Source organism: Dipodomys ordii, unplaced genomic scaffold, assembly GCF_000151885.1.
Source record: "Dipodomys ordii isolate 6190 unplaced genomic scaffold, Dord_2.0 Scaffold48, whole genome shotgun sequence".
Lineage (NCBI taxonomy): Eukaryota > Metazoa > Chordata > Mammalia > Rodentia > Heteromyidae > Dipodomys > Dipodomys ordii.
The window spans coordinates 746,670-755,965 of record NW_012267264.1 but is presented as its reverse complement, the minus strand read 5'-3'; the positions used below and the strand labels follow the sequence as shown (position 1 = coordinate 755,965).

At 48.2% G+C, this 9,296-nt stretch overlaps 1 protein-coding gene across 3 annotated transcripts in view; it reads left to right on the top strand.

Annotated features, from left to right (window-relative positions):
- The first annotated feature begins 8,750 nt into the window (after window positions 1–8,750).
- The window catches only part of Irf5 (interferon regulatory factor 5), an 11,856-nt gene continuing 11,310 nt past the window's right edge, over window positions 8,751–9,296 (top strand). For 2 of the 3 annotated variants that reach the window (XM_013019995.1, XM_013019992.1), the window contains exon 1: window positions 8,751–9,211. The gene's annotated coding sequence lies outside the window, so the exon portion shown is untranslated. The remainder of the gene's footprint in view (window positions 9,212–9,296) is intronic. The other variant, XM_013019991.1, reaches the window with a different exon arrangement.

Genomic DNA, 9,296 nt, shown 5'->3' with positions numbered 1-9,296 from the left:
CTGAGTCACCTTCCCAGCCCTTCTTTATGTATCTATTAGACATTTGTATTTCTTCTGAGAACTGTCTATTCAATGCAGTTGTTCAGTTATTTGTTGGATTATTTGTTCTTTTGCTGTTTATTTTTTTTTTGAATTCTTGAATTTTTTAAGTATCTTCTGGACAGTAATCCTTTATCTGTTGAATAGCTGACAGTGATTTCCTCTCATCTATGGGTTGTCTCTTGTTTCTGGTGATTATATTTCCTTTTCTGTGCAGAAATTATTTAATTTGTGCTATAGTCCTGTTTGTCAACTTTTTAAAAATAAATGCAGGTGATGTCTTTATTAGCTAGCAACTGCCTACTAGATAATGTTTCCCAAGCATTTTTTTCTTTTTCCCTTCTTTCCTTCCTCTCTTCCTCTCTCTTCCTTCCTTCCTTCCTTTTTCTATTAGTTATATGGTGAGGAGAGGCAGTGAGTTGTGGCATTTCCACGTGTGTTTGCCACACACTGTGAGCAATCTTCTATCGCTATCCCTTCTTCTTTTTCCCCTTCCCAAAACATTTTCAACAAATTTCTATGTGCAACTTGTTTCCACCACACTCATGCTCTTTCATCCTCCTTGCTAGCCAACCCCTCAACTCCCAGTGCTAGTCCTCATCCTCCCAAAAAGAAAAGAAAAGTCACCGGGCGCCGGTGGCTCATGCCTGTAATCCTAGCTACTCAGGAGGCTGAGATCTGAGGATCAAGGTTCAAAGCCAGCCCAAGCAGGAAAGTCCGTGAGACTCTTATCTCCAATAAAGCACTAGAAAACGGGAAGTGGCGCTATAGCTCAAGCAGTAGAGCACATGCCTTGAGCTGAAAAGCGCAAGGACAGCGCCCAAGCCCAGAGTTCAAGCCCCACAACTGACCAAAAAAAAAAAAAAAAAAAGAAAAGTCATATGTAGTTAGTTGTTGCATATTTTCAACCATAAGATAACTTTGTATGAATTTTTTGGGGGGTCCGGTCGTGGGGCCTGAACTCTGGGCCTGGGCGCTGTCCCTCAGCTCTTCAGCTCAAGGCTAGCGCTCTACCACTTGAGCCACAGCGCCACTTCCGGCTTTTTTCTTTTTGCTTATGTGGTGCTGAGGAATCAAACCCAGGGCCTCATGAATGCAAGGCAAGCTCTCTACCACTGAGCCACCTTCCCAGCCCCCTTTGTATGAATTTATAAAAGCTGCCACTTCTCAAGATAGTTCATATATACAGCTGGGAAATTTTTATAATAGATCTCCCAGCTATGAAGTAAACAAGATCCCCTAGAATTGTGCTGTGATTGGCCCTGTATGGCAACTGGGGCTTGGGGACACCCTCCCCAGGCCTCCCTTACCCTATGGAAGCAATAAAGACTCATGAGCCAGACATCCTTCATGGGAGACAGGCCTGTGCTGGGTGGACTACAAAGTTAATCAGATATGTTCCCAGATGCTGCAATGGTGCCCAGGAAACTGAGGCTTTGGAATTGAAATCGCTCTAGGAAAGGACTGGCTGTCCACCCCATCACTGGCTCTATTAGATGCTTAACCACAGTGCACATTGCACTTATTTGTCTCTCGCAGCCCAAGACTTGCCTGAACACTGAGGACAGCCGCCTCTCCAGCCCTCCCCATCGGTGTCAGCTCTCCTGCACCTCTGGGATCCCCTCTGCTAAGGATTCTGGATGATTCTCCCTCTGGCTACCACCCAATCGTGGGAATCACTGCCTGCCCAACTCTGATCAAAGTAGAGGTGAAGCATATAATGTGGAGGACTCCCAGAGGGAGATTCCTGAGGAAGAAATCTGCCTGGTGCCTCTGGCCTTCCCCCTGACCCTCACCTTAATCCTAGTGCTGCCATTTGGACACTAAAGAACCAGTCTCCTGGGAGATGATTCTGTTCAGTTGGAGTGATTTACAAGCAGATAAGGACCGTAATGGGGACAAACCCACAGGACAGAATACATACACAGGTGTGCAGGTGCCCAGCACCATGTCAGACCCTTCCCCCTGACCCCCAGCCCTGCAAGGGACAGAATGGAAAGTTCTACTCCCATTAGGTGTCACTAGTACTGTCTTCCAAGACACAGGCATGAACATGTGTGGTCATCTCTGCTCCTTCCGCTAGGGGGCGCGCATGAAGGACCTTGGTAGCTGCCCTGCAGATGTGCACACCTTGCTGATCAGAGTGACAGGTCCCTCTCCTCACGCTTTCCCTCTGCTCTCCTGCAGTTTGAGCTCTGGACTGAGCCCCAGGAGCCCAGTCTGTGTCTCTGAGCATCCCAAATAGAGAAGGCAATTTCAGGGACAGTTAAAAGGCCTGGGGATTCCTGGGAAGGAATCAGCAGAGGGCCCAACAGATTAGCTGAAGAACAGCTACCACTTACCCTTTTCAGGACACAGCTTGGATCTGTTTATTTTCTTTTCCTTTTCCTTTAAAAATGACTCCATTTTGGCCAGGCACTGGTGGCTTACACCTATAATCCTAGCTACTCAGGCGGCCTTGATTTGAGGCTCATGGTTCGAAGCCAGTCTGGGCTTCAACACTTTTTTTGGGGGGGGTCCGGTTGTGGGGCCTGAACTCTGGGCCTGGGAACTGTCCCTCAGCTCTTCAGCTCAAGGCTAGCGCTCTACCACTTGAGCCACAGCACCACTTCCGGCTTTTTTTCTTTTTGCTTATGTGGTGCTGAGGAATCGAACCCAGGGCCTCATGCATGCAAGGCAAGTGCTCTACCACTGAGCCACCTCCCAGCCCTGGGCTTCAACTCTTACCTTCAATTATCCACTTAAAACCCAGAAGTGGAGCTGTGGTGCAAAGTGGTATAGTGCTGGCCTTGAGTACAAAAGCTCAGGGACAGCACCCAGGCCTGAGTTCAAACCCCACAACCAACCAAAAAAAAAAGAGAGACTCAATTTTTAGTCTGGGCGCTAGTGGCTCACACCTGTAATCTTACCTACTCAGGAAACAGAGATCTGAGCACTGCAATTCAAAGCCAGCCCAGGCAGAACAATCCATGAGACTTTTAGCTCCAATTAACCAGCAAAAACCTAGAAATGAAAGTATGGATAAAACAGTAGAACACCAACCTTGAGCAAATAAAAGCTAAGTACAGTGACCAGGCCCTAGGTTTAAGCCCCTGTTTAGGTGTGCACGCACACACACACACACACACACACACACACACACACACACACAGAGCAATGCACCGAAGTCAGCTGAAGATGAGCTGAAGTTCACAAGGTTAGCAAAAAGCCCAGCATACTTCTTCATAAACAGGAAGAGAAATAATATTGACTTCCCAGAGGCTGACTGTGGCAATCAAGTGCAATGATGTATGAAAAATGCTTAAATATGTCTGACGTGTTGATATCTCATTAGCATGATCTATTTTCCACCTGACTCCAATGTGATAAGATGTCATTTATGCTTTAGTTAGCTTCAACACCCAGCATCTCATTTTATTAACAGCCTGCTGGGGGACACACGTGCTTCTCTGTGGCTGGGATGGCTGCTGTCTGCAGGGGCCAGACTTCTCCTCCTGTTGATTCTGTCATGAGACCTCAGAAGTACAATGAGCAGTGAGCACAAAGGATCTGAACATGTTCTCTGGCTGGCCCAGTCTCAGCGACAATCAAGGGTCCCAGGCTTGTCCTGAGCAATCCTGCAACCTCCTCTTGCAAAGCAAAGCTTCCTTAGACTCCTGAGACTAATGAGGAACACTCTCTCCTCCCTTCATAAGCTCTTTCCTATCTGAACATCTTCCCATCCTCCCCCTACCTTTACGACCCCCAGAGGAGAGGAGCCATAGGCCTGTCAGCATTCCTGTGGCTTTGGAAGTGCTGTTCTGGGAGAGAAGGAGGCAGGGTAGGCTCAGAAAATGATATTCAGGGTGTGGTCAGAGGTACTGGCCTAGATCAGCAGAGGTTCTCATGTGCCACTTTCAGCTCCCTCATGGGCCCAGACTGCTCAGCACAAGAGGCTGGATGGACAGCATAGCTGCAGCTAGCAGAGAGTGACCTGAGGGTAGAGCACCCAAGGCTCCCAAGGCCTGACCCCATATGGTCACAGCATCGGCCTAAGGGTCAAACACTTACTCCCATACCTCTCTGGCCACTGGCCCCAAGAGCTTCCTTCCCCCTCACCACACAGATGGAATGCTCAACCCACAGCCCCCATGCAACTGGCCTGCCTCTCAGGAGGCCAGAGAGCAATAGACAGCGAGGATAGTTCCCTCCTGGCATGCCCCTCACTTCCCAGCCATAACCTCATACCTCAGCGACTACAAGCCAAAGGGCACTGCTTTTCTTTTTCTAATTTAAATTTTTATTTATTTATTGATTTACTTATTTATTATTTGTGGCCAGTCCTGGAGCTCAAATCTAGGCTTGGGCAGTCCCTGAACTCCTTTTTGCTAAAGGTTAGCACTCTACCAGCACTTCCAGCTTTTTCTGTGTTAATTGGAAATAAGAGTCTCATGGATTTTCCTGCTTGGGCTGGCTTTGAACCTTGATCCTCAGATCTCAGCCTCCTGAGTAACTAGGATTACACGCATGAGCCACCGGTGCCTGGCTTCTGTGAACATTTAAAATACGATTTATTAAAACAAACTCTAGGCCTGGCACCGTTGGCTCATGCCTGTAATCCTAATTACTCAGGAAGCTGAGATCTAAGGACTGCTGTTCAAAGCCAGCCCAGGCAGGAAAATCCATTGAGATTCTGATCTCCAATTAGCCACCAGAAAACCAGAAGTTGCACTGAAGCTCAAGTGGTAGAGGGCTCACCTTGAGCTGAAGAGTTCAGGGATAGAGTCCAGGCCTAGAATTCAAGCCCTAAGACCAGCCATCCCCCCAAAAAAAATAAAATGTTCACAGAAGTTATACCTTTGCATTCCTCCCCAAGGGTATCTTCTTTTAGTTTATTTGTATGTGGATGCCTAGGGTCCTATATAGGTTACCATGTCCAGTTATATTTTAGATCATGCTTCCACAATGAGAGAAAACATGTGCTACTTGTCTTTCTGAGCTTGGCTTAACTCACCTCGCATGATTTGTTCCTGGTCCATCCATTTTCCTGCAAATGACATACTTTTATTCTTTGTAATAGATGAGTAAAATTCCATTGTGTGTGTGTGTGTGTGTGTGTGTGTGTGTGTGTGTATCACATTTTGTTGATTATTCATTTATTGTAGGATATCTAGACAGTTTCCATAGTTTGGCTGTTGTGAATAGTACAGCAATGAACATGGATGTGCAAGTGTCTTCATGGTATCCTGGCTTGAGATGTTCTGAGTAGGTGCCCAGGAGTTGTATGGCTAAGCCTTGGGGGAGATCTATGCTTAGGTTTCTTTCTCTTTTTTTTTCTCATTGTAGCTTCTTTTTAAATTTGTTAAATTGTCATTGTAAAGGTAATATATAGAAGGTTTACAATTCCGTACATCAGGTGAAGAGTACATTTCTTTTTGGACAATGTCCCCCCTTGCCGCACTCTCTCCTAGTTTCTCCCTCTATGTTTCGTTTTTTGAGGAAGCTCCAGACTGCTGTCCAGTGGTTGCACTAACTTACATTTCCACCAACAGTGCAGTATGGTCCCTTTTTCCTTGCAACTCCACTAGCATATGTTGTTCCAATTCTTGATGTTGGCCAGTTTCCATGATGACTGTCTTTCTAGTTTAGTAACTATGTCCTATGTTGTGCAGGAACTTTTCACTTTGGTGTAATCCCATTTCTCAAGTCTCTATTTATTGTGCAAAGAACACTTCATACAGAGTCTCAGCCTTCCCTGAACCTCCCCTCTGAGGTACCCTCTCATCTCCTCTGCATTCAGAGCCACAGACATCGTCTGAGTAGAAACCCTGTCCTTGGGCCAGCTCTGCCATCCTGGATAGAATTGAGTCTCTTCTCCTTTCCCGCCTCTGTGTCCACATCAAGGGACAAATATCCTGCTCCTGCTCCGGGATGATCCTGGGTTTTGAGCTGCAGGGACTTGGGATGTATCTGGTTCCAGGAGCCTGGGGCTGCTTGAATCCAGCTGAAGATGGGCAATGGGCAGTCTTTGTGCACCTGGTTGGGGATCCCTGCAGCCTGAGCTTCAGCAGGTTCATTGTAGAATAAAGACATTGGAGGTCCTCAGCGGGTTCTTGTGGAGGCAGCTTGGCCTCTGGCCGCACAAAGCAGGGGCCAGCCATTCCCATCACAGGAGCTCCTGAAAGCTGAGTTCCTGATCTTTCTTTCCTTCCTCACCCAAGATCCTGGTGCCTTATGGAGGGAGGTAGAAGGGAGGCCCTGGGCCTTCGTGATAGAGCCCAGGCACGAGGAGGGAAGTGGTTTGAGGCAATGCTGAGCTAGGCAGATCCTAGGAGGTTTGAATCAGACCAAGTGCTGTGTTGTGGGTGTGGCTGTCTGGGTGGGCGGGCATCTGGGTGGACAGGTGTCTGGTAGAGGGTAAGGCCTCCGAGAAGTTCCCATTATAATGACCCCGTCCTCTATCCCCAGGGTGTGTTTACATGAGACAGGGACACAGATTTGGGAGTTCCTGTGGGTCTTGGGCTCAGCTTGAACTGTGGATCTGAGGCCCAGGGAAGGGAGGGAAAGCCAGAACAAGCGACTGTCATTGGAGAGAAGAGGAGAACAACAAAGAAAAGGGAAGCGGCCCTCCTTCTCAAGAAGTTGTGGGGCCTGGATACATGTGGGTGTCTGGGCAGCTTCCTCCCACCGCAGGCCATGGAAAGATAATGATGACATTAGCAACAGTGGAGACTGAGGTCTGGAGGGGACCATGTGACAGTGCTGGCTGAGCCGTTGACTTCCAGGCCACGCCTACAGAAAGCTCTGAGGTGGCAGCACTTAGTAAGAAGCAGAAAGGAAGCTTCAGCTACATTGTCTAGGCGCCGATGGTGACAAAGCCATCAGAAACTGCTGGGTGCATTTTACATAGAGCTACAGTGGCCATGTTAAAACCTCCATCAGATGATGCCCCGCCTCTGCTCTGAACCCTCCAGCCACTCCCACCTCAAGAAAAGCTTTGGCTTACGTCATGCCCCTCACCCGATTGTCATTTATCTTCTCTCTTACCCCACAAAATGGAAACTACAGGAGGACAGGGTTAGACAAAATACGTGGTGTGTGTGTGTGTGTGTGTGTGTGTGTGTGCGTGCGTGTGAGAACAGGGGCTTAAACTTAGCACCTAGGGACTGTGCCTTAGCATTTTCATTCAAGGTTGATGCTCTATCACTTGAACCACAGCTCCAAAAAAAAAAAAAAAATATATATATATATATATATATATATATATAAGCTTCTGGCTTTTTGGTGGGTAATTGGAAATAAGAGTCTCATGGACTTTCCTGCCTGGGTTGGAACCACAATCCTTAGATCTCAGCCTCCTGAGTAGCTAGGATTACAAGTTTGAGGCCCTGCACCCAGAACAAAATAGTCATTTAGCAGTCTGTGCTGACAGGTGCAGATGCTCAATAAGCATTTGCTGAATTTAGACCTTGTGTCGGTGACCAGTGTACAGATGGGAGAGGGGAAGCCCCGGAGAAGAAATTTCGCAAAGCCTCCCAATTCCTGAGAAGTAGAGCCAGGACTGGAGCGCCCCCCCCCCCCCCCCCCAGCCAACAAGTTCTCAGCAACTCTGGCCTGAGGTCTGAGAAACAGGCCATCCTGGGGAAGTCAACTGCCCCCGCCTGAGAAAGTGGACTTTGTGGAAGGGAAGTGTTGGAAGGCAAAGGCATCTGCTTCATCTCCCAGGCCTGCACTGCAGGCAGCTGCTCCCGAGGTGGCAGGGGTCTTGTCCTTCTGGTAACATGGCTTCCCTTCTCTGCCCTTCTACACTCTGGCTTCTCCCTGAAGCAGGGAGGTGCCACTTCCCCAATCTCAGTCTGGGGTGTGTTGCCCCAGCCAGAAGAAGTAGGGGGATGGGGTCATCTTACCATTGGGTAGGAGACACCTGGATTCATGTTAGCTAAGCTACTGGGTCTGTGCAAATCAAGTCTCCTGGAGCTCCAGGAGTCTCCCACTCCAGCAAGGGGAACTGAGATTGACTTCAGGGGCCAGGCCAGCAGCACTTCCCCTTTGCTAGTGCTTTTACCCACAAGACAGTTCCAGGAGCCTTGGTTCTTGGTAAAGCCAGAGTGCTGCTCTCTGCTTCTTCCTTCCTCCTCCTCCTGCATAGCTCCAGCCCAGGGTGGTTCTTGGCTCAAAATTTCCTTGTCAAGGGAAGACTGGACCTGAACAAAGCAGAGGTCCTGCACAGCCCCTATCCCTGGAGCCTCCAGCCAGTGTAAGTCTATCAACATCTTCCTTTTAGACACGAGGGGATGAGCTGACCACAGTCTACCTAAGCTTATATAACCAGAATGCAATAGAGCCAGGTGCAAGCGCAATCTTGATGCCCCTTCTACCTACAGCCCCGAGAAGTTCTATTTGGTTTTGTGTTTTGAGATAAGATCTCATTATATAGTCCTGAATGGCCTCAAAGCAGAGATCCTCCTGCCTCAGCCTCCCAAATGCTGAGATTACAGGTATGTATGTACCACCACACCCAGACCTCCACTAACCTGCAAAATGCCAGAGTGGAGGTATGGCTCAAGTGGTAGAGTGCCAGTCCTCAGCAAGAAAGCCAAGCAAGACTCTGAGTTTATGCCCTGTTCAATCTGATTTACTTAATACTATTAATAAAAATATGATTCTAAAATTTAAAGTGTAAACATTACTACTATCTAGAATTCATAGATTTTATTTGTTATAGAAAACGAAAGAAGGTGTAACTTTTCTTTAGACATTATGATTGCAAGCTAGAGTCCACTAGAGTCCTGGAACTCTCACTTAGAAAGAAAGAGAAATCAAGGTAGACTTCCCAGAGGAGGTAATACTGACACGGTTTCAAACCGAACAACGTTCCAGATGGAATAGGTTATGTGAAGGCTGAGACCAGCAGCAGGATTCATTTAGGAAATGAAAAAAATAAACATCAACAACAAACCGTCCCAAACAGCCAAGTACCTCTCCAGATAGTGGGAGGAAGAAGAGGCGGGACTGAATACTACAGGCTGACCCTGCCAGGACGGGACCTGGGAGGGATCTGTGAGTTGAGGCAGAGGAAGGGACGGTAGCCTGAGGATCTTCACGTGCAGGCACTTGGAGGAGGGAGGTCCAGGTCCCCAACCGCAGCGGAGAGCCATGGGGCACAGGCGGCGAGGGTAGGCGGCGCGGGTAGGTAGGTGAGGGTAGACGGAGGTAGGGTAGCAGAGGCTGTCCTCAACCCCCCCCCCCCCCCCCCCCCAGCCAACAAGTTCTCAGCA